General features: G+C 44.0%; 1 protein-coding gene and 1 long non-coding RNA gene across 20 annotated transcripts in view; one reads left to right on the top strand and one right to left on the bottom strand.

Moving 5' to 3' along the window:
- NFASC (neurofascin) overlaps positions 1-23525 on the top strand; it is a 177700-nt gene that overhangs the window by 14960 nt on the left and 139215 nt on the right. For 16 of the 19 annotated variants that reach the window (XR_013840286.1, XM_079981922.1, XM_079981926.1 and 13 more), the window contains exon 1: positions 1724-1883. The exons of 2 other annotated variants lie outside the window; for them this stretch is intronic. The gene's annotated coding sequence lies outside the window, so the exon portion shown is untranslated. Of the gene's footprint in view, positions 1-1723; positions 1884-15428; positions 15565-23525 lie in introns of those variants that run through there. One more of the 19 variants, XM_079981923.1, reaches the window with a different exon arrangement.
- Positions 4210-7906, bottom strand: LOC307219341. The gene is made up of 3 exons (XR_013840376.1): positions 5876-7906; positions 5058-5163; positions 4210-4454 (listed from the first exon to the last, which is right to left on the bottom strand). It is a non-coding gene; the product is annotated as an uncharacterized lncRNA (long non-coding RNA).

Below are 23525 nucleotides of genomic sequence, written 5' to 3'. Positions count from 1 at the left end.
GGGGGAGTGAAGGAAAGTAATAATAATCCATTCCACTTTCTTTGTTAAATCTAGGAGTATGCCATGGAAGATAATGTTTACTACTTAATAAGTGGTGACTAGTCTTGAGTTTCTATAATGCTTTGTCTTTCAGACAAACTATCTTTTTCCTGATCCCTTTCATTTTTCACCCCATTGGGGATGTTTGAAAATTAGCATAAGTATCCTGTCTCACTGCAGTGGAACAATCCAGTCCATCTTGTTCATTGAGAAAGGTGAGTCAGACATTTTAAGGCCTAGGGCTTTGCTGGCTCAGCTAAATACCCTACTTGATAAATTCCCACAGCAAATTACACAGTCTTTCTGTGCCTCAGTTGAGGAAAGACATACCAAGCTCCTCAGGTACTGTGGTTAATATGGGTTGGATAAATTATTATATTTTATATTTATATTATACCCTGCCTTTTTCCCAGACAAGACTCAATAAATAGCATGGATAGGCTAACATATCTTGAAATTAAGGTCATAATAATAATAATTTATATGCCACCCATCTGACTGGGTTGCTCCAGCCACTCTGGGCGGGTTCCAGTGAATTAAAACATCAAACACAGTAAAACATCAAACATTTAAAACTTCTCTATACTATGTAAGAACAGAAGAATAGTCCTTTTGGATCAGAACAGAAGTTTATCTAGCCCAGAACTCTGTTCTTACAGTTGCCAGCCAGATGTACATGAAAAGTCCATAAGCATGACATGAGCACAAAGGCCCACTCATATTCTCAAGTAACTGGTATTCAGAGGCATTGCACCTCCAATCCTTGAGTCTTTTATCTCTCTCCTGCCTTCTTTGGCAATTAACCCTCAGCAATTACAGCAATTAACCTTCAGCAAAAGTCTGTTTGGTCTTTCTTCATATATTCTCACATATATGACTAAACACACACACAATGGTAATAGCATGTGATAAAAAGGTTAGATAGTTCAATGTATGTACATTATCCGTGTATGAATGCGAGTGGCGTTGTGGTCTAAACCACTGAGTCTCTTGGGCTTGCCGATTAGAAGGTTGGCAGTTCGAATCCGCGCAATGGAGTGAGGTCCCATTGCTCTGTCCCAGCTTCTGCCAACCTAGCAGTTGGAAAGCATGCCAGTACAAGTAGATAAATAGGTACCGCGGCGGTAGGAAAGTAAACACTGTTTCCGTGTGCTCTGGCTTCCATCACGGTGTCCCATTGCACCAGAAGTGGTTTAGTCATGCTAGCCACATGACCCAGAAAGCTGTCTGTGCACAAATGCCAGCTCCCTCAGCCTGAAGCGAGATGAGCTCTGCACCCCATAGTTGCCTTTGACTGGACTTAACCATCCAGGAATCCTTTACCTTTACCTTACATTATTCATAACAACAATCCTGTAAGGTAGATTAGTACTGCAGAGAGGAGAAGAATGTAGTAGACTTAAGCAAGCCACTGTTCTATCAAATGAGTGCACAGCTTAGATGAGATTTAAACCACCTTGCCTTCTTCGCAATGACCCCACCCCACCTCCACCAGCTCTATTAAGTAAACATGACATGGGAAGCCTGGGCTATTTCCATAACTAAAGGTGACTTTTCCCCTTTGTGTAAATGATAGTTTAGCTGGAATCTCTCTGAATTCTGAGCCTCTGAGAGCACTAACCACAGCATCAATTGTGACAACACATTTTATGATGTAGTGATGTTGACCATCACTAGGCTGAGCTCACCAAGTTATTGGCCACAAACTATCAAACAGTAACATTCCCCAAGTGCCTTCTGAGCTCTGCTGACTGGAATTGGGTCAGAAGCCATGGAAGATGGGCTCTGTGGCTTCCTGCCAGTTCTTCTGGTCACCCAACACGTGAGCAACCCGTTTTGATAAGGTAAGAGGCACATTATGGCTCTGTCTTCTCTAACTCCACCATCCTCAAGTTTGAAAAATCCTTGGTTTGGCATTAGAGCTGTGAAACTACCTATAGACAAGCAACTTATTGTCCTAAGACCTTTGGACTGTTCAGATGTTCTGCCTGCATACATCTACTGACTACATGGGGAAGTGGGGCCACATCCTCAGATGCTGGATATGTCTCAGTGGTCATATATTTACTGAGGAGCCCCTCTGTGTATACAGTGCAGATGTGGGGCCCTCATTAACATAGAGAAGAGTGGTTAGTATATATGGACAGGAGATGAACGAAATGTAAGCAGTTCTGATCCTCCCCATACCTTTGGTGAATTATGAGGAGTCCTCCGCCCTGAACCACCATTTTGAGTGTTAGTATTACCAAAACAAAACAGAAGTTCTTATATCTGATTTAGTAGATCAAGGATTGGTCTGCACATAGAAAGCTGCTTACATGTGCTGCTTCCCTTTGCCCCGTCATAGTGCAGCTCACCATATGGATTCTGTTGGTCAGAGAGAGAGCTAATTTATCACCGGCAAAATCTTCTGTCGTTGATATGGAACCTCTCCACACGAGGCAGAGGATCTTCATAGCAAATTATGACAGCAGAGTAAGGAGAGTCACCATGTGTGTGGGGAAAACCTTGCCACATGGAGCAGTTAAGAATGTAAGAACAGCCTGTTGGATCAGGCCAATGGCTCATCCAGCATTCTGTTCTCACAGTGGCCAACCAGATGCCTGTGGGAAACTAGGGAGCAGAACACGGGCACAGGAGCACTCTCCCTTCCTGTGGTTTCCAGCAAGTTAACATGCCCTTGCCAGCAAGCCCTCCCATCTATATTCCTCAGGTCAGGAAGGCTGACACTTTAGCAATGAATCTGCTCAGCTTGGAAGCTTACAGAAGAGCTGGAGGATCTGCCCATTCCTGGCCCTAATCCAGGCAAATGCTTCCAAGCACTCCCCTCTTGTCCTGAGAAGCCTCACATGCAGCAAGCCAGCGGTGTATCTGAAGCTTCTGCCTGGCTCACCATCTCCTTTGCTTCTGTGAGTCTGGGGTAGATGGAAGAGGGTTTGGGAGCCAGTCAGAATCCCAGGGGCCTGAGGCAGGGACCTCCAGCCCTTAGGCAGGGATATGCAGATCCAACAGATCTTCAGGGTTATTGGCAGTAGAGATCTGCTGAGGGAGTGGGGTCCTCTTGCCTTGGTCTGGGGAGGGCTGAACCTTGACAATACCATGTCAAATCACCATCTTCCCTTGCCCTTGTTTGGTCCTTTTGCTTTGCTTTGTATTTTAGAATCTGATGGTCCAGCAAAGGAGCACAGAAAGTGATTCTTAAGGTTCACCTTCCTTCTACACCTGCAGTGAAAGATTATCATCTTTGGGGTTGCTAGGTAGAGGTGTTCTGAAAGGGAGGCTGACTGAACTAAGTGGCATGTTGGCTGGCTGCTGATTGGACAGTGGCTATTCTACTGAAGTTTCACGCTTCGCTTGCTATCAGATCCTATGCCTTTCAGATGGGCAACTGAGATCAGACTATTGTTGCATGTGGTTGGGTTGCACTGAAGGAGAGCTCTAGCTACTCATGAATGAGATGAGGGAAAACTGGGAAGGCAGAGGGGAAAGGAATATTTTGTGGAAATTAAAGAGGAATTGATTTAGAGGGGATTATTAATATTATTAATTAATTAATTAATTAATTAATTAAATTGTATACAATCCTTCATCCAGGAACCACAGACCAGCTTACAATATATATAAAAAATTCAGAATATAGTAACAAACAAAGACAATAACCCCACAGTTCAAAAGGCTGTTTAATGAGCCAAAGGCCAAAGAGGAATGTTTTTGCCTGGCGCCTAAAGATATATAGATGGAGAGCCTCCCTGCAGAGGGCATTCCACAAGTCGGGAGCCTTTGCAGAAAAGGTCCATTTTTATGTTGCTACCTTCCAGACCTCGTGGAGGAGGCACATGAAGAAGGACCTCAGATGGTGATCTCAGGGTGCAGATCAGTTCATATGGGGAAAGGCGATCCTTGAGGTATTGCAGCCCTGAGTCATTTAATGCTTTATAGGTCAAAACCAGCACTTTGAATTAGGCCCAGAAACTAATTGGCAGCCAGTGCAGTCAGGCCAGGATTGGTATTATATGCTCAAACCATCTTGTCCCAGTGAGCAACCTGGCCACTGAATTCTACACCAGCTGACGTTTCTGAACCATCTTCAGAGGCAGCCCACATATAACATGTTGCAGAAATTTAACTTAGAGGAATCTGATGGCCAATGAATTTTTGAGGAGAGAAGAATTTTGGGTAGAGGGGATTATTTGTGGGCTTTATTGAGCATCAGGTTCCACCTCTGCCTTGTACTCAGCTCGTGGTCTTCGACAAGTCACTTGTCCCAGTCTAGAGCAGCTTCCTGTTTCATGGTCATGCCCATTGAGGTGCCTCTGAGAAGCTTACAAGGGCAACTGCATTCTCTGCTGTTTGTCCCCAGCACCTGGTATTTAGAGTCATACTGCTTCTGAAGAGGGAAGTTCCTGTTGCTTATCCTGTAAGAGATGGTTGATTTCCTTGAGTGGAGGCTAGGATGGCTTTAGGCAGATGCAGCCAGTGGCAGACTTTGGTAATCTTTCATATTATGGCATCCTGTGTGAGGCCAAAATTTAGCATCCCGAAATGGATCTTCTTAATGATGGATCTTCTCAATTTTACACTCCCTCAGCTCAGCACTCTGTGTAACAGAACTACTTGCATCTGTTACAGCCAAGGGACACCGTGGGTGGGAGGGACTTGCAATGTGGGTGGAGGATGTGGGCCTTGGTTTGGGGAGATACTCTTGCTAACATATAGAATGGTATTAAGATCTATAAATTGCAGAGGGTCAGTTTAGTTTCTCCCCGTACTAATTGTGAAATGAAGGGTGCACCATTTCTCCCTAAGGCCACCTGCAAATGTATCATGTCAGTGCCAGAAGTGCTGTGTCATGGATGGCAATGCTCAGACTGGCTGAGGCAGACAGTGCCATTCTTTTACTTTGCACTAAAGGAAGGAAGGGATGGCAGTACCATTTAGAATGTCTTTCTTAACTGGTAATGGAAAGACTTGGACGTTTTGTTCAGTAAACAAGAAAATGTACTTTCTCTGCCAAATACCTGGATTTCCGCCCATAGTTCAACAAAGGCTCTCCTGTTTGGATACAATGTCTCTTTTCTATGTCACTTTGGGTGTAAAAGATGCTCTGAGAGAGGTGTGCAAGATCTGCAAAACATTATTTTGAAAATAACAAGATGAACGCCTTAAAGATGAACCCTATTTTTGTGGCCCAAGCATTCATGGTCTGCAGTCTAGGTGTTTGAAGTGTGAATCTGAGCTACAGGTGTATAGTATATATGTGTGATGCATGCACTTGTGTGCGTTTGTGTGTGGTTTGGAAGGGGGAAATTACATGCAGAAAAGGACAGATATAGATAATTAACGTTATTAACAGTGGCCATTCACACATATAAAGACGGTTGGTGATAGCACAGACTTCCCTGCAGTGATAAGCCAATTGACTCATGTAGCACGATAAAAATCCTTTGTCTCCATTCAGTCCACAGGTGATAGCTTTGAACCTCTTGAAGAACTGTAATTCAGTGGTTTCACTTGCAAGTCTCTATTCATACTTTTTCTAATCATGAGGATTAAGGCTAGGTGAACACTCTTCTGCAGGCTAAATGAGCCTTCCTGCTTGTGATCATTCTGCCTGTGTTTTGACCTTAGCTGAAATCATTTTTGTGATGTCACAATATTTTAGATTGCTTTGTCATTGTGTCGACATATGCTAAGAAGCTGAATGGATGAGGCAGAAAACCTCTGTACATTCTAGTGTATCAAGGTCAACCAATAGGAATGCAAAAGAAAGGTGGAATTAGAAGTGATTCAGTAAGCTATAAAACAAGAATGGAGAAAAATCGGTGGCCACACTCACCTTTTAATTACTTCATAGACGAAAGCCATGGTGATGGTGACCTTTGAGGTCTCTTAGATGGTCATCCTGTGATGCTTTGTAAGACCTGACTTTATGCGCTAATGAATGTCTGGATAAAGGTCAACATTTAAATGTTACTGGAATCCACTTCACTTGTGTTTTTAATACAGTATTTCCTTTGCAATACCTCTATGAAGTGTTGAAGACCTATGGGACCCATTCTTCAGACTGGAAGTCATCAAAGAGCAGAAAGTCATTCCCTTCTACAGTAAGCAGAGGGTAGCCAATTATAATCTAACATCCTTTGGAGACTTGCTAAAACCTGGGCATTTTGGAGGGGCTCTTTGGCTGGCTTTTGAGAATCATTAGAATCTCTGCAGATCAGCTGAGGAGGGAGCTTATTCCCCATCTCCACCCATCAAATGACTGATATCCCAGGAAGTGCCTCTATCCATCCCAGCACTGTGTCTATTGCTAAAAAATAAAAGAAAAAGAATTGTTGCTACTGCCAAAACCAGTGATGTCTTGGAGGGGTGAAAGAACAAGTTTCTGGAGGAGCAGATTAAGCTCTCAAACTTCAATATCACACTAGTTTAACCACTGGCTTCTATAAAATGGAGCATCTACTGTTGCTTTGAAAGAACCTTTTCCACTGATCCCACCCTGATGGAACTGGAAACCTTAGCTACAGGGTCAGGATGCTGTACTAAGCCGTACATTGGGCTAGTAAGAAACCATAGGACTTAATTGATGCATTCAGCATACTAACAATGAAAGAGATTACACACTATCAAAGCCAACAAGCAGATGTCTTGAAAGTAAAAGATTCCAGTAATTACTTTTAAGTCCAGAGAATTGGTCTTTATCTCCCTTCATTCTGTTGGATGCTACATCCTAATCCATATGAGTGATACTTTGGGACTTGATCTTTCAGGATTTGGAATAAGTACATCTCAAGTGGGTGTTAATTGGAAAGTCAAGTGCAGCCCTGTGGATCCTTACCTGGAAGTAGGCCCCATTGAACACAATGGCACTTACTTCTGAATAAACATTCATAGGCTTGTGCTCTTTGACTCTTCTGCAGAGCACTGCTTGTTCCCCTGCCTGAAAACAGCCACCAAACATTTGTCCTCAGCCTCATGCTTATGATATTGTAAAGAAACCTAAGCATGAATTTGAGACTTTCAATGATACAGCCAGCAACAATTTCCATGGTTGTAGCAGCACATTTTCCATCCACCACACCTATGGCTTTATCACAGTCTTGCTACCTCTGAGTCTTTCTCTATTATGTAATACATTCTGAAAGAATGACTTTGATCACTCTGCATTCCATGGGAAATTGCTGTGTCCAGAGGTCTGCAGAAGAGCTGGCTATTGATGCCAGTATTGATGCTATTTGTTGTTCAGGCAGAAAAAAGCATAGCATAATAGAACCAGATTTCCAAAACTGTTGACCTTCTTTTCTAGTTCTGCTGAAATTCTGGCCTTCAAAAGTAACAATGGGTACAGTTGCATACCTGGCACCTCTGGCACTCTATTCCTAATCCTGGAATAGGAACTAATTGCCCCTATTCATCTGGAGAAACCCTGGTTGGGACAAGTATGAAGGAGCATGCTAAAAATTCTTTCTATTCCTGTGATCCATCTTGGAGGAGATGCTTGGAAAAAGAAGATATGTGCTTCTTCCTCCATTTAAAAAAAATGAACATGGATATCATTGTACTTTGCCATTGGTTCTTTCTTTTGATGCCTTATAAATGTGAATATCTACCTTGGAGAACTTTTTAAAATTAAAATTAATCCCCTGCCTTTCTACAAGGCAGCTTAGAGCACCTAAGCACACAGAGAATTAGACAAATCATAAATTCTTATGTCTCATTTAAGGTGGTATATTGGTTTCCTGTTAATTGTGTGCTAGTTTCTTGAATAACCTGGGTGCTCTTTACCTTCTGAGATTAGGGTGGTGTGTTTGACTTTCACCTTGGTTTCTGCTGCTTTCCAAATTGGTTCTGCCATGCCTGAACTTGGGACAATTCTGTAGCCTAAATGAGAGTCCTTTCTAAGCGTTGTACAATGTTGAGGTTTTCTGCCTCATAACTTTAGCCCACTTTTTTTTGGCAACATTTTATAGGTTGCTAGGGAGGTAACTTTGCACCTGTGGGAACCGTCTACTGAACTGATGGGTCTGATTTGGTGTAAGCTGGTATGTGCATGAGGCATGTGCTTCCTACTGATTCTGAACAGATGCTTCAAAATGTCAGGCAAATGTGTTGCCTTGCACAACACTTCATTCTTCCAGTCCCCCCACCACATCCCAGTACATAAAGGGAAGTACTATTCTCTCCCCCCCCCCCCCCAGTCTGAGAAAGTTCCAGGACATCGAGTAATCCTGACTTTAAATAATTAAGACTATAATAAACTTGCAGACTTGTGCAGCGTGGGTTCAGCAAAGATGAGAAGCTAATGCAAACCTGAAAATCTCTTTATTTTCACTCTTCACAAGAGATTTGAAGATGATCTAGTCCATTTGGATACATTAACAAAGCAGTTGAGACTGAACCGTATATTTATATTTAAATTTATACCCCCTTTTTATTTCTTTTTTTTCTCTCTTATTTTCGCTCTTCTTTATCCTTTTCCTTTTTTTAGGTTAGATTGGTTTTTATTGTTTCTTATGTTGAAAACTTTCAATGAAAATATTTTGAACACACACACATAGACATTCTCTTCTTTCTAACCTCCTTTGTATTTTGTATTCCTTAAAACCTACCTTTATATTTCAGCCTACCCTTTTCTTCTTTCCATGTTATATTAGTTATTCTAGTTTAACCTTTTTTGTTTGTGTTGGGCTGTTAAATCTATTTTGTAAGTGCATTTTGTATCTACAGTATATTATAAGCAGTAAATCTATTCTGTAAGTGCTAACAGTTCAAAACTATGCAAGTCTACTAGGTCAGAATGACTTTTTTGAAGTATTGAAACCTTCATCCATTAAAATCAGGCACAGCTGCAGGACTTGGCATATTTGGACAACAGTCATACCCCAGACACGCTGGCAGGGCCTACTGAGTTTGACATTACTTCCTTCTGCCATGGGGCCCCTACCTGACACTGCTGCTCACCTGACACTGCTGCTAACACTCACCATTGCATTGGGGCACAATGCTGCACTTGCTCCCCTGAAGGGTGGCACTTCTGGACCAGTCTAAAATTTCTCAAAATGCAGTGTTTAACATTGATGTCAAGCATTTTATTTGGGGTAATTTCAAATTGTGGCTAGCTGCAATGGATCAGAGCTAAGCCAGTGCTTGGTTTCCAGAAGTGCTGCCAACATCACCCTCCAGGGTTAGGATATTTGAGGTGTGGGGCTGGGTGAAGCAGTGCTAGGCAGGGGTCCAGACAACTTCACAGTGGCAATTCTGCATGCGGCCCAGGTTGGCACCCGCAGGCCCATTACTACTACCAAATTGAGGGCCCACTCAGGCCCTGTCAGCTGTCTTAATTAAATTTCAGGAGCCTCTAAAATGTCACAGTCATTGCAATCAGCCCAGGCTGTACTTTTGAAATAGCCTTCTCTGCAGTGATGAGCAGCACAGGGATGTTAGAAGTCTGCCCCTTAACTTTGAAATTTGTATCCTGAAGAGGTCCATTACCATGTCTGTGTGAATTGCTCAGTTGAGATCAAAGCCATCTGCACATATAAATGTGATGCTGGTGCTTCTGAAAACTGTTTAGCCCTATGCATCTGATGCTGATTACCAACATGTTTAAGGTGACACTTGGGAGTTCAACACATTTTTCCACCCCCACAGCTTTGATTGACACTGAATTCTTTATTGCTTACTTGCTTTGCTTTTGCTTTTGTCCCTCTCACATAATTGTTACTTACAGTACAGAGGAACCGTGGTAACTGCATTCCGGTTGAAATACGCATATTTTCCTTTTGACAATATTCAAGGCAGGCAAGATTACATGTGTGCTCCCTTCCTCCCCAGAACTTTGCCTGATCTTAAAAATATCCCTTCAATAAGTACGTGCTAACCATTGACTGCCTATATATAAATACAGACTGGAAGCATTTAAAAGAGGCTTTCTTACTTTGCTTGTATTGGGCACCTAAGCACCAAGGTTTAAATGTCACATGTGGCTGAATGTAATTTTGCACAATCAATAATTTTGTCAGCTCTGTTTCTAGCCTCTTGCTGGTTTCCATAGATACAGATGGGAAGTGACAGGTTCTCATTGTCTGTGTTGACCCCATTGTAACCTTTTGCTCCTGGACTTCCTTATTAGGGAATATGCTTACTTTGCTGTCTGAGTTCCCTCCACCACCGCCACCCCCCATCTGTATCATGCTTATTTTGATTTTCCTTCAGATTCATCCAGGACAAAAGCACTAGCTAAATCTGCCCTTTCTTGCTTGCTACAAAAACTTTTGGACTGACATCTGGTGCCACTATGTGGTTTGGATACAGTGGTAGGACACAGTTGTAACTCCTATAGTGCTGTCACCTTGATAATGACTCCTGTTACAAAATTGTGTTGAAATTGTAATGGCACAGTTGGTTACCTCTGTTACATTCCAGCTATACCATTAATGTATGGAACCCACAATTCTGTTGCCATGCTCACCATGACGAGTGTTCTATCAACCTCTAATAAGCCTATGGAGAAGAACCCCAGACTATCTCTCTAGTTCCAAGCTTTAATCTTTGCATGCAATTAATATCTATTGATTTGTTGAAGAATATAGAGCATACCCCAATGGCTGCTGCACACAAGTCTATTTTTTCATTCTTTGTTGGGAAAAACTTTACCCAAGCTATGTGGCAAATTCAGCCCTGTGTTGTCTACTACATGTGCATGCAGAAGGTACACTTGTTGGGACATGGTTTCCTGCCCATGTAAGCACAGCTCTTTTGCTTGATGCGTGGTGTGTTGTGGTATGTACACAAAAACCATGCAGCATGCTTACACCAAATGGATTCCAGTGTAAAAAAAGGAGGGAGGAGACTTTTGGTGTGTAATTTTCAGTGTAAGCTGTAGAACTAACGAGATGAAGTTTCAAGAAGGAAGGAGGGATGGAGAAGTCCAGTCCTCTCCTTATCCTGCTCACAACTATCCCTCTCATCCATTCCCCAAACAGACAAGCTGCGCTCTCTGCATAGAAGTGATGGTGAGAAGGAGTGGGTTTATCATTCTTCCACTCATCCTCAACTCTCTCATCCATCACTGAGACCATTGCCTCAGGTATATAAAGAGTAGTGGCAAAGTCTGTTATTCCAAACCATGCCCTTCACCCTGTTATCCCAAACTGAAAAAGACAGAGACCTCTTGATCCTGAGAAGGAGGTAAATAATGTTCCCACACATACATTACCAAGACAACTTTTGTTATTAGGCAGGATATAAATACATATACATATCAGCTATATTTTGAAATGGCTAAGGAGAAATAGCCTCCCCTCCTGCCAAACCTGGGGTTTGAAAGTGAAGGAAAAGATGCCCCATGTTTTATATATGAAGTGGTTTCCTTTGGGACATCACTGAAGTGTGTGTGGAGGTGTTTAAACCCGTTTCCTACTCATGATAGCACCAGTTAATAATCCAGTTCCTTGTTTGGGGATGTGTTTCAGTTTTGTGATAGTACAAAAGTGTTATGTGATCTTAGCAACTGGCTTACATGCAGACACAGACACACATGCAGCCCATCAAGTTTGGTGGGTGTGGTAGAGTGAAGTGCCTGCAGAGTTCTGGTCCTTTCCCCAACCCCACTTCAAAATGATTTTAATTCTATGGATGGTCATCTCTGATGGGTTCTATAGTTGCATCCTGCACTGCAGATTCTGCATTGGAGTCTGTGTGGGGTGGTGGGAGGGGGGTCAAAGATCCTTTCAACTTTGTGATGCTCATTGCATCTTCTTGTCCCTCACATGCACCTGTTTCCACTCCCCCCCCCCAACTTATTTCTGGAATTTGTCTCTATACATAAGCAGCATACCATTTTTTTAAGGGGGTGAGAATCTTCTTGACATACTGACCAGAATGATGTTGTTGTTGTTTATCGTGTCCGACTCTTCGTGACCCCATGGACCAGAGCAGCCAGGCACTCCTGTTTTCCACTGCCTCCCGCAGTTTGGTCAAACTCATCCTGGTAGCCTTGAGAACACTATCCAACCATCTCGTCCTCTGTCGTCCCCTTCTCCTTGTGCCCTCCATCTTTCCCAACATCAGGGTCTTTTCCAGGGAGTCTTCTCTTCTCATGAGGTGGCCAGAGTATTGGAGCCTCAGTTTCAGGATCTGTCCTTCCAGTGAGCACTCAGGGCTGACTGGAATAGGTAATGGTAATTTAAAATTAACTCTCAGAGATCATGTTCACAATAGAGGAACATGCATAGAAGCCTTTATTGCAGCACTGGATACTTAAAGAGTACCCTTTGCTTGTAAAAACCCTCTTAGCTGCCAGTTCCTGTCCCCCCCACCCCACCCCTGGTCCACCACATTATTGTAGAAAAGGTAGCAGAGGAGGGAAACTGATGAACAAGATGGGTGGCAATTTTGGATGAAGTGTGCCAGGCTGGGTTTTCCTGAGTTTGGGGAAATCCTTGGGGAAAGCCTGTGCTTTCCCCAAGAATTCTAAAAGAGAGACTTGGAGAGACCTAACCCATTCCAAATCGAGGTGAGTGGCTATTGCTATTACTGCACTTGCTCAGTATGCTGACCTCAGTGCCAGGGGAAAGGTTTCCTTTTTGGGGGGGGGGCAGTTGGTCCTGGGTCAGTGCACAAACATTTAAGTGTTTGAAAAGCTGCCAACTATAACTGAGGGGCAGTCCTGTTTGGGCTATATTTGCTCCTGCTGTGAAGCAATTATCCTTTCATTGTCTCTTAAAGCCTCCACTGTTTTGCAATGCTGTATGACTTAAAACACTTAGCCAGCTTGGCTGTGCAGAGTGTCCTAGGGCTGGAGCACTGCAATGCTCTCAGAATATTCCCCTATTAGCTTTGCCAGCAATGCAGTAAGTGATTCAGCAGAACAGCTCCAGTGCAGAGAAGTACTGCAAGGAATTGGATGAGTCTTTTCCTATGTGTCCATGCCCAGGATCTCTTGGACCCCAGCTTGTTTTCATTTGCTTGCAGTTTTAGTCAGCAGCCTTTCACGTTTTAATTGTGCCTAAGCCCTATTGAACTCAGTGGGCTGACTTTGAAATAAGCATGCATAGCATCAGGCGGTTAGTGCTTACATTTACACTTTTTTTGTTTTAAACCCTATTGGGAAAATTAGGCACAGGCCTTTCCCCAATCAACTGTGTGAGCAAGACAGTGGACTCTTTAAAGGAGTTAAAGGGCCACTATAATGTTGCAGTCAATGCTATATCAGTAACTCTTTAAGAGTTCTAATTGAGAGTCAGTGGTAAGTAGTGATGCATGTTGTGCTGGGAAGCTGTACACGTTTGTCTGGAATATGAGTCACACCTACCTGCATGGGTTGGGAGCTAGAAAATCCATCAGCTGGGTGCAAGCAGCTTAGATTTTGGTTGCCAAAAGCTGCATTAAGGTTTTAGGGAGCTCATTATACTTTAGAACCAACATTTGCTGCTTTTATAGCCTCTGTACCCCAGACAACCTGCGCAAGCTACCGTATTTTTCACCCCATAGGACGCACCGGCCCATAGGATGCACCAAGTTTTTTGGGGGGGAAATAAAGAAAAAAAATTTATTTCCCCCCCAGGCGCTTGTGGGGCCGGCAGCGGGGAGAAGCGCTCTTCTCCCCGCTGCCCACCTGCAGACCAGGTCCGGGGACAGCGGGAAGACGCGCTGCGCCTCCCAGCTGTCCCCGGAGCTTGCGGGGCTGGCGGCGGGGAGAAGCACGTGTCTCCCCGCCGTCAGCCTCCAAACCACATCGGGAGACAGCGGGATGGCGGCGTTCCGCCTCCCCGCTGTCCCCCGACCTTGTGGAGCTGGCGCTGCAGCTCTCCTGAAGCCTGGAGAGCCAGAGGGGTCGGTGCGCACCGACCCCTCTCGCTCTCCAGGCTTCAGTGAAAGCCTGCATTCGCCCCATAGGACGCACACACATTTCCTCTTCATTTTTGGAGGGGAAAAAGTGCGTCCTATAGGACGAAAAATACGATATATCATAGAATCATAGAATTGAGGAGTTGGAAGGGAACATGAGGATCACCTAGTCCCATGCCCTGCAATGCAAGAATATACAGCTGTCCCATAGTTGCAACCTTGATCAAACCTGCAACCTTGCAACCATGGCGTTATCAGCACCACACTCTAACCAACTGAGCTATAATTGTGAATATATTATCGCAAAAGCAGTGTGTGTTCTCTGCCAGTGTAAACTAATCCTGTAAAGGCTCTCCAGAACAGCTTTCTGAAAGGAAGAGCATGAAACAATCTGTATGTAGATTTTGATTTGCATGTCCATAGATGATGTACTTAGTACTGTAGCTTGCCAGCATTTGGTAGTGGAGACTAGGAGAAAACTCAGCCTCCTCTGTTGCCTGCTGCTACAAAAATTGCAGTGGTTCCATAACAGAAACACAGCAGCAACAAAATGGTGGCCAGTTTGGCATTTGTGTGTGGCTGCCTCTCCATGGTAAAAAACTTCCAGTGTGGTCACAGGTTCAAATCACTGAGAGAAGAACCACTCAAGATGAGCATCTCTGGATGAATAAAGACCAATAAAAGAGTTTATGGCCAGTCCAGTAATTTATTTTCTTGAAACGGGGACAGCAGTACAGCTCCCTCTTCTGGAAGAGCAGAGAAGACAGAAATGTCTCAAGAGAACTAGTCTAGTGAACCTCTAATATATTCTCCTGGGTGGGGGCTCAGAGCCCTCATCACAGTATTATCCAGTGATGATCAAAGGGCCTTGTTTTATGGCACAGCTCTGCATACTTTTGAGAGGCCTTCCCGAGGTCTATGAAAATGAGACCTGCCGCCCTCTCCTCATAGTTTAACTTCTGCATCATGTTTTCTGTCCTCTATGATTCCTTAGCTTCATAAACAGAGCTGGTACAAAAAGGAGACGGCATCTTTTGGAACAAGAGAAAATAGGCTGCCGTACAAGGATCTCTGGCTTGCACTGTGCAGAACATGGGGACTGGCCCTAGCTGGCACTTGAGCCTGTTTTCAGCTGACTCTGAGAGAAGCATAGAGTGGGCAGTGTCTTGGACTACAACTCCTGCATTATTCACGAGGGAAATCCACAGAGAGGGAGGGGAGGAGTAAACAAGGAGAGTGTGCAATAGCTGTTAATACGTGGCCTGGTGTGCTCTCTCATTTGCTGTGGCACTTGAAGGTTTGGTGGGCTTGAGATAATGAGCCTCTATGTAAGCCACAGAGGAGGAGGGATGGTGAGCACAGAGTGATTTTTTTCCTTCCCAGCAGCAGTTGCATTACATCTATATTTGACCCTGGAAAAAGTCTGCTCGGTTTTCACATCATCTGAAGGCCAGAGGTCTGCTTCCTTGGAAACAGTACGGAGCAGCATTTTTCACCCACCTGAGCAGCTTAGAGGTTTCCTTGGTCGTCTTAGCAATCATGACTGAATCATTCCTTGCCTCACCTGGAGGACCATCACTTTTGGGATAAAGGTGACTGAAAGACAATTGAATAGCCCTGGCAGGGGAGAGAGAAAGAGGAGGAGAAATGGCTTAATTGTGAAAGGTGATAAAGGTAGGCTGGTCTGCTGATTTGGTACCAAATTCTTGGAGATGTAGATTAGATTTGAACAGGTGCTATAAGATGAAATGGTGTAGAAGAGTAAGTGAGCAGTTGGTTGGTCCAGTACCTCTCTGCCAGCATCCTCTAGAAGGGAGCACTGAAATATTTTGTTGTGGCCTCTCATCCAGTCTAAACAAAAGATTAGAGCTGGAGTTTTCTAATGCAGCTGTGTCTTTAGCATTGCTTGAGGAAACCCAATGACAACATGATTTCTGATTTTGTTTTGTGGCAATAGTTTCATTTTAGCGCCTTTGCTTTTTCTGTGGTTGCTAGCATTGCACTGTGCTCTAGCACTGTCAATAAAATTAATCCATATGTGTCCCTCCCCCTCCCTTGTGTTCTTGCCCTTGAATCTCTTGTTGATTTATTGCGTGTCTTCACATGCACCTATTTGAATTCAAAGTTCTGCTGGCAGATAGGGGAGAAATGCATTGGGCCTTTGTTATCTGATGGGGAAAGCAGAAATAATTTGATTGTTGTGTGACTTTGATTTTCCAGCCATGGTAGAAATGCCAATATATCTTTAGAGGTACAGTGGTTAAAATACTGATTTAAGGGAACACAGATGCAAACCTCAGAGCTAGAACACTTATAGATCCCCCCCAGCTACATTTTTAGAATACAATGCAAGATGAGGTATGGTGGCAGGGGAATGTCCACTTTCCTCCTCTATGCCTGAATATTTTGCTTTAAAAAGGAAGATTTTACTGAACTCTGAATATGTTACCCTTCCTATAAAAAAGATATGCAGCCTGGGCTCTCCCCCTCCCCCCATAATTAAAAAACACTCAGAGCGGATGAGAGTCCCTAGAATCTTGTAGTCTGCTTGCCTTTTTGTATTCTGCTGCACTTCCATTCTTGTAACTTTGGCCTTTTTTACTGTATTATAAGCTTCCCTGAGCTTTTAAAAGGAAAGGCAGGCTATAAATGTTTTGAGTGGATAAATATTCCTTAATGATGGCAGGTTTCTTCAAAGAATCGAACATGTTGGCATCCTTCTGCTTTGTAACAACAATAGAGGTGATCAGTAATGAGAGGCAGGAAATTTCCCATTTCAAAAAATGTGTGGTTTCATAAAATGAATAAGTAATGTAATGAATGGGTACAACAGCAGTCAAAGTAGGCAGCTTCAAAGTTGTAATTAACTTCTTCAGGTGACTGTTCTTAGGAGAGCATGCTTGCCTGTGTAAATAAAGGTACCGTATTTTTCGCACCATAGGACGCACCGGACAATAGGACGCACCTTGTTTTAGAGGGGGGAGAACAAGGGGAAAAAATTCTTCTGCTCTCTGCCCAGCGCCCCTTCAGCGAAGCGGCAGGAAGCGCTGCGCAGAGAGTGGGAGAATTTTCCCCCTTTTGTTTTCCCGCTCTAAAACAAGGTGCCGTTTAGAAGCCTACCTTGGAAGCCTGGAGAGCGAGAGGGGTCGGTGCGCAGGCTTCAGGTTCCTTTCGACCTGCTCTTTGGGGCTGGCGGGGGAAGCCCACCACCAGCCCCAAAGAGCAGGTCAGGGAGCAGCGGCCATAGGCGCGCGTCACCTCTCCAGCCGGGAGAGGGTCGCGGGGGGGCTGCTTTAGCCCCGTGCATGCTCTCCCGGCTGGAGAGGTGACGCGCGCCTATGGAGGCTCCTGCCATAAGCGCGCGTCACCTCTCCAGCTGGGAGAGGGTCGCGGGGGGCTGCTTTAGCCCCGCGCGTGCTCTCCCGGCTGGAGAGGTGACGCGCGCCTATGGAGGCTCCTGCCATATGCGCGCGTCACCTCTCCAGCCGGGAGAGGGTCGCGGGGGGCTGCTTTAGCCCCGTGCATGCTCTCCCGGCTGGAGAGGTCTCCCGCTGTCTCCCGAGTTTGCGGGGCTGGCGATGGGGAGGAGCAGGCTTCTCCCCCCCCCCCGCCAGCCTTCTAGCCAAGTCGGGGGGCAGCGGGAAGGGCGCGCTGCGCCTCTCCCGCTGTCCCCCAAGTTTGCGGGGCTGGCGACGGGGAGGAGCAGGCTTCTCCCCCCGCCAGCCTTCTAACCAAGTCGGGGGACAGCGGGATGGCGGCGTTCCGCCTCCCCGCTGTCCCCCGAGCTTGTGGGGCTGGCGGTGGGGCTCTCCTGAAGCCTGGAGAGCGAGAGGGGTCGGTGCACACCGACCCCTCTCGCTGTCCAGCTTAAGCGAAAGCCTGCATTCGCACCATAGGACGCACACACATTTCCCCTTCATTTTTGGAGGGAAAAAAGTGCGTCCTATGGTGCGAAAAATACGGTAGTTCTTTGGGTGGCTCAAATAAGTGCCTTAACATTTTCGTTGCCCTCATATTTTAAAAAAAATGTAAAGAAATCTAAGCTTGTCATATCATATTTCAGTATTCTAATAAAATACTTTCTAAGAGTAGTTATGCACTTATTGACTATATTTAAACCACACAAGTAAGTGCATTTTATGGATTCCCCCATGCAATACTTCAATTATGTTATTGCCAAAACATAAAATAAAACTTGAGACATATACATCATACTTTCCCCCCTTTTTTCTTTTTAAGGTAAGCACGTTAAAGCAGACCCCAATCAATTTTAGTTCAGCAGAAGCCCAATAAATTTAGGGCAGCAGAAACATCTTCAGAATTTTCTCGGATTCAAAACTTCTCAGAAAACCCACATCACTGGATAGGATCAAAGCAGTTTTGAGGCAAGGGGTCATGGAAATGAGTAGGAAGCTTTGTGCCAAGTCTTTCTTCCAAACTATATGGATCAGATTCTGTGTGATTGAAAACTATACAGGAAGTCTAACTTGGGTTCACCTCAGACCGCTGTCTGTTGGTTACTTGATATGATGATCCATATGTAAGAAAACAGGAGTATAATGGAAGGTACGCTGGTTAGCACATGCGGGGTTTTTTACTCTTCCTAGGGCAGGTGTATTATTAACTTCTCCCTACTCAATAAATAAATGCTACTGATGAACATACAGTTGTGCAGTACATCTTAAAATAGTTGTATCTATCCCAGCAGGTAGAATCTAGCTACTATCTTTTATTCTACCTTAAGAAGTACCTTTCCCATGCCCTTAGGTCATTTGCTGAAGTCTTTCCCAATGTCATCCTTACCAGAGGAGAAGTAAGTAGCAACAAGAGAAAGGGCCTTTCTGTGATTTCGTTTGACACTCTTGGAGCCCATCCTTCTTTCTTTTAGACCCCAGGCAAAAACATTTTTGTTTACCTATTGTCCGCCTGTTGGTTCGATATAAATGGAGGGGGGGGGATGAAAAAAAGGCAGCTCTGTATATGGAAGTTTTTAGTTTTGATGTCTTACTGTGTTTTAATTTGTTGGAAGCCACCCAGAGTGGCTGGGGCAACCCAGTCACATGGGTGGCAAAGAAAGAGAGAAAGAAGGAAACAAAGAAAGAAAGAAAGGTGATGATGATGCATCACAATAAAACATATACACACGAGAAACATGGGACTTTTCTCTTTGGGGAGCGAGTGACTGAGAGGCATAACAAATCTATCTTGAAAACACATAGGGAATAGGGCAATTCATTTCGCGCTAGATAGAGATCAGCCAAAGGGGGGACATGAAATCTCTTAATCAGCAATTGCCTCTGGGTTTTGCCATCTGTTCTGACAGGTGCCACCCCTTAGCTCCTAGGCTTTGCTCCCTGTGTCTCAGGATCTGAGCCCCAGGACATCTGGCAAGCCTAGCTAGAACTGTTCTAGCAACAGCTGTGCATTGAATACAACGGGTCCCATTTCCTCCAGAAAAACTAGTCAAATGTTGAATATCTTAATTTGATGCCTCCTGAAAATGGGTTCTTGCATGCTGTTCTTTCTTTCATAATGTATGTCATGACTGTGCCAAGCAAGAGCTACTAGTGCCAGTGCATTGTAATGGGTGATTACTGCTCCTACAGCTAGGAGAAAGAATTCTTAGAGTTACCAATTCTTAGGGTTGGTAAAGGTTAGTTCAGAAACTCAGTATACCCAGCCCTCCTAGGTTTGTTACCACTTCAGCAGAGCCGGCCCTCCCATGACACAGGGTGAAGTGCCTGCCCACCCCACTTGCTTCTGCCACCAAGAGGGAGGCATTCTGTTGTGTGACATTGCTGCTCATCTCCCCCCCCCCACCCGCTCCCCAGGCAGAGAAGCCAAGTGAGTGCCAACACCTGGGGGAGTGCTCCAGCTTCTGCCAAGTTGGGCGAGTCCTGAGCTCAGCAGTGGAAGTGGGTGGTGGTGGGTGGAGCCAGGAAGTGGCAATTTCCATTTTGCCTCAGATGGTGAAATGGGATGGGCTACCCCAACACTTCAGAATACATCTCACTTTAATATTTATTCTTTTTTGTAAGCACAGCCTGGGCTATGACTTTCCACCAGCTGCCACTCCCTTCCTGTTTGAATCTTCCCTTTTTCTCTGTTCCATGTCCTTCCAGCCATCTTTTTTGATTCTTCCTCTTGCAGGTTACTTTTTTCTACCTGCTATCTCTATTCTCTATTTTAATAATATTTTATTGTTTTATATTTTGTGTTTGATGCAGGCTGTAAGTCTCTTGACTGTCTCTCTACACCAATAAACCAACAAGTAAAAGCAGTTCACAGAACTGAGTTGCTCAGTGTATAGAAAGTTTTAGAAATAAATCTTAAATCTTCCTAAAAGGATTGAGGCATGCTGCCCCAAACTGAGACACTAACTGGGCAAAGCAATTTGAAAGTTGCTGCGTTTTGGTCTGATTTTTTTTTTTAACCTGTGCAAGTGACAAACTTTACTTTTCATTGAGATTCACTGCCATCCAACGCATTCCCCAAATAATAATTGCATGTCACAATGCCATTGTTTTGAAAGCGGTCTCCAATTATACTTTAGTTTCATGTCTCCGATTGGAGCAAAGGCAATATGAACTATTAATCATACCTTAAGCGAAAGGAGTTAGATATGGTGTGGGGGAGTAGGTGAAGTACATGGCAGTTTTCCTTGCCCATTTCATTAATGAACCATTCATGTGTAACTTCTGCAAGTGCAGAAGGAAAGGAAATGGGATTTTCAGAAGGTGTTAATAAGAAGTGCTGATTGGACCACTGGGATCAGAGGTGCTGTGAGCACATTTTATAAAATAGTACAAAAGAGCTTGGGTGGTAATTATTCTTCAAACCATTCAGTGCTTGTGTCTTACTGCCTGACCCTGTTAGCTATAGCTCCAAGCACAGCAACTCAAGGATTGTGTTCTAGGTCCTAGTGCCAGGACATAACTGAAGCTTCTAAGCTAAGGCTTGGATCCACCCAGCAATGCTACATTAGAGCACTTGTATCTTTTGACATTGGGAGGAAGGTTTCTTTCAGTGCCTTTTCTTGGCCTCTTTGCATGGTCTGCATGAGCCTTTCTGGTATTCAAGAGCCAAGGAGCCAGGTGTGAAAACGTGGGCCCAGTCATAGGGGTAATGAAACACATGGAGGTTTCCTGGCAGGCATGTTACTTAACCACGGAAAAAAGACTGGGCACTCTGGCTATCAGGGCTTACTCTGAGCTATGGGGTGCCAACAGGATATTCTGGGCTCTGTACACTGTATGTGGATTTGGCCCTCCAGCTCACCTGCAGTCTGTTGGCAAGAACTGCTTCTTGTGTATATATTAGCACAGGTGCCTCTGGGCACATTGTGACTGGGATCTCAACGGCACTTTGTTTTGTAATGTTCTCAGTCATCCTGTAAACAAAGTGTGGGATTCAATGTCACACTGTTCCCATCACTCCATCTGCACAAACATTCCAGATTGCCAGATGAAAGGATATTCCTTTCCTCCCCTGCACACTGTTCTAGGGGATTCTCCCAATGCCCCTATAGCTAATTTCAAGGGACACGCTGGGTGAAGAGAGAGGGGAAAGCCCCATTGCATATGTGGAATTCCTTGCACAGGGCTTCTTCTGACTTGGCTGGTTAGGTGAATCCCACCCAAAGTTTTTAAAAATGATCTATTTTTTAATCAGGAGAAGGGACTGGAGATTGAGAGTCCAGAACAAAGGACTCAGGACTCAGTTCCCCTCACTGCTCCCCCAACAATGGACCTGTTTCCTAGGATTGAAGAGCAGTGAATGTTAGTACAATAAAAGTAGTACACTACTTTGCCTTCAGGCTTAGAAGATAGAAGATAATTAGGTATGGCCTAGCATGCTTTACATGTCTTGCTATACATTGGACATGTCTTACGTCTGATCTTTGTAAGTTGTTCTGGGAACCCTTCTGGCTAAAGAGCAGGGTACACATGGATTTAAAGAATGAGACCAAGATCCATCTAGTCCAGCTGCCAACTTTCAGTTTCTGATGTTGGACAGCCAGGTACCTTTTAATACTCAAGAGTGAGACATAGTGTTGATGTCCGTTCTTTGTTGTACTTTTCAGTCTGAGCAAGAATCTCTCATTCCTAATTGTTTTGGCTAAATATCATTGTTAGACATAATCCATGATGGAGTTTAGTAGCAATGGTGCACAGTTTGCACCAAGATAAATGAAGCTTATCAAGGCACCTGGCATGGAATCATGTTTATTCTGTTTTTTTCAAGCCATGTGAACCTGAAGGACCCCCCCCCCGTAAGGAACTGTGTTTGTTAATTGGAGCAGGGGTAGAAAGGCCTTCAGTCTTTTGAACTTTGTGTGGTAAACCCTCATTCATTCTCTAATGGCTATTATCTATGCATTACCACAGCGGTTACCTAACCGAACATTCCTGCATATGGAAAACTAGTATTTCTGGGAGAAAGTGCAGCTAGAGCCTTCCTGACAGCTCAGTCTTCTACATGCAGGAAATTTTTGTGCATGGAGAGAAGTATTAAGTCACACATGCCTCATCTAATTAAGGTTCAGTTACAAATTAGGCAGCATTGCCTGATTCTTTCCTCTGCATGTTTTCTTTCCCACCCAAACCAGTGTGGGCAAGTTGCAGACAGAAGGCAGAACACTTGGAAATATTGTTGCCTTAATTCTTTCCCCTCCAGTCTTTTCTCAGCATCACAGACCTGTTTATTGAGACAGTGTCATCATAAATCTGTGTTTAGAAAAGGAAGTTATTGGCTGTGTACACATTACTGTTTACTCTGGCTACAGTGCATTTCCACTGCTTGTTTTTGAATTCTTGTACACATATTACCTAAGATCCAGAGTTATACTGTAGTTTCTTGTACAATACTGTGTTTTTATGTGGTTTCCTTCAATCCAACATGAGCATGGTTTCCTTATTCAAGTTGCATGGAATCCCAGCTGTGTCCATTTGTGAAGACTTCCTTTCCATCTGGATTTCTGGGGGCAGAGGCAGGGCAGGGAAACCAACCAGGCAGTACCATCAGGTGAAGACACCATCACCCAGTCTCTACCCATTGGTATGGGTGACTTCAGTGCACATGAACCCATGCTGATATGTACAGCAGCAAGCAAATTTGACTTGAAATGCAGTGAGAAAAAACAACCTTGCTTCATTTAAAGCCGGTAAAATATACACAGCCATTGTCTGTCTGAATTTATATCTTCAGTGAATTTTTTTTTTGCCTGAATAGCAGAGTTGTCCAAAATTCAAAGTAACTGTAGAGCAAGCAAAATAAGGATAAAAGTGTATTCAAGAATTTGGAAAGAATATAGTGTGTTAAACGTGTTACCATTTGAAGAGAGAGGATATTGTGCTTATTTAATACAGATCTGTCCTCCTAAAGAGCAGCTGTTCTTTCATATGTTGTGCATATTCTGATTAATTAGAACTAGATTTTGACCTTTACAAGCTTTAGATATCACTTGTAGTTGTGAGCGTGGAATATTTATTTGAAACATTTATAACCCACTCTTCAGTCAAACATGCTTCCAGGATGGCATATGAAAAACAGTAGTAAGACTGTCCCTGTTCTCAGGCTTAGAATTCAAAAAGACATGACACAAAATGAAAAGGGGATAGGTGGGGAGGAGAGGG

The sequence above is a fragment of the Podarcis cretensis genome, assembly GCF_951804945.1.
Source record: "Podarcis cretensis genome assembly, chromosome: 6".
Lineage (NCBI taxonomy): Eukaryota > Metazoa > Chordata > Lepidosauria > Squamata > Lacertidae > Podarcis > Podarcis cretensis.
This window is presented reverse-complemented; position numbering and strand designations above follow the sequence as displayed.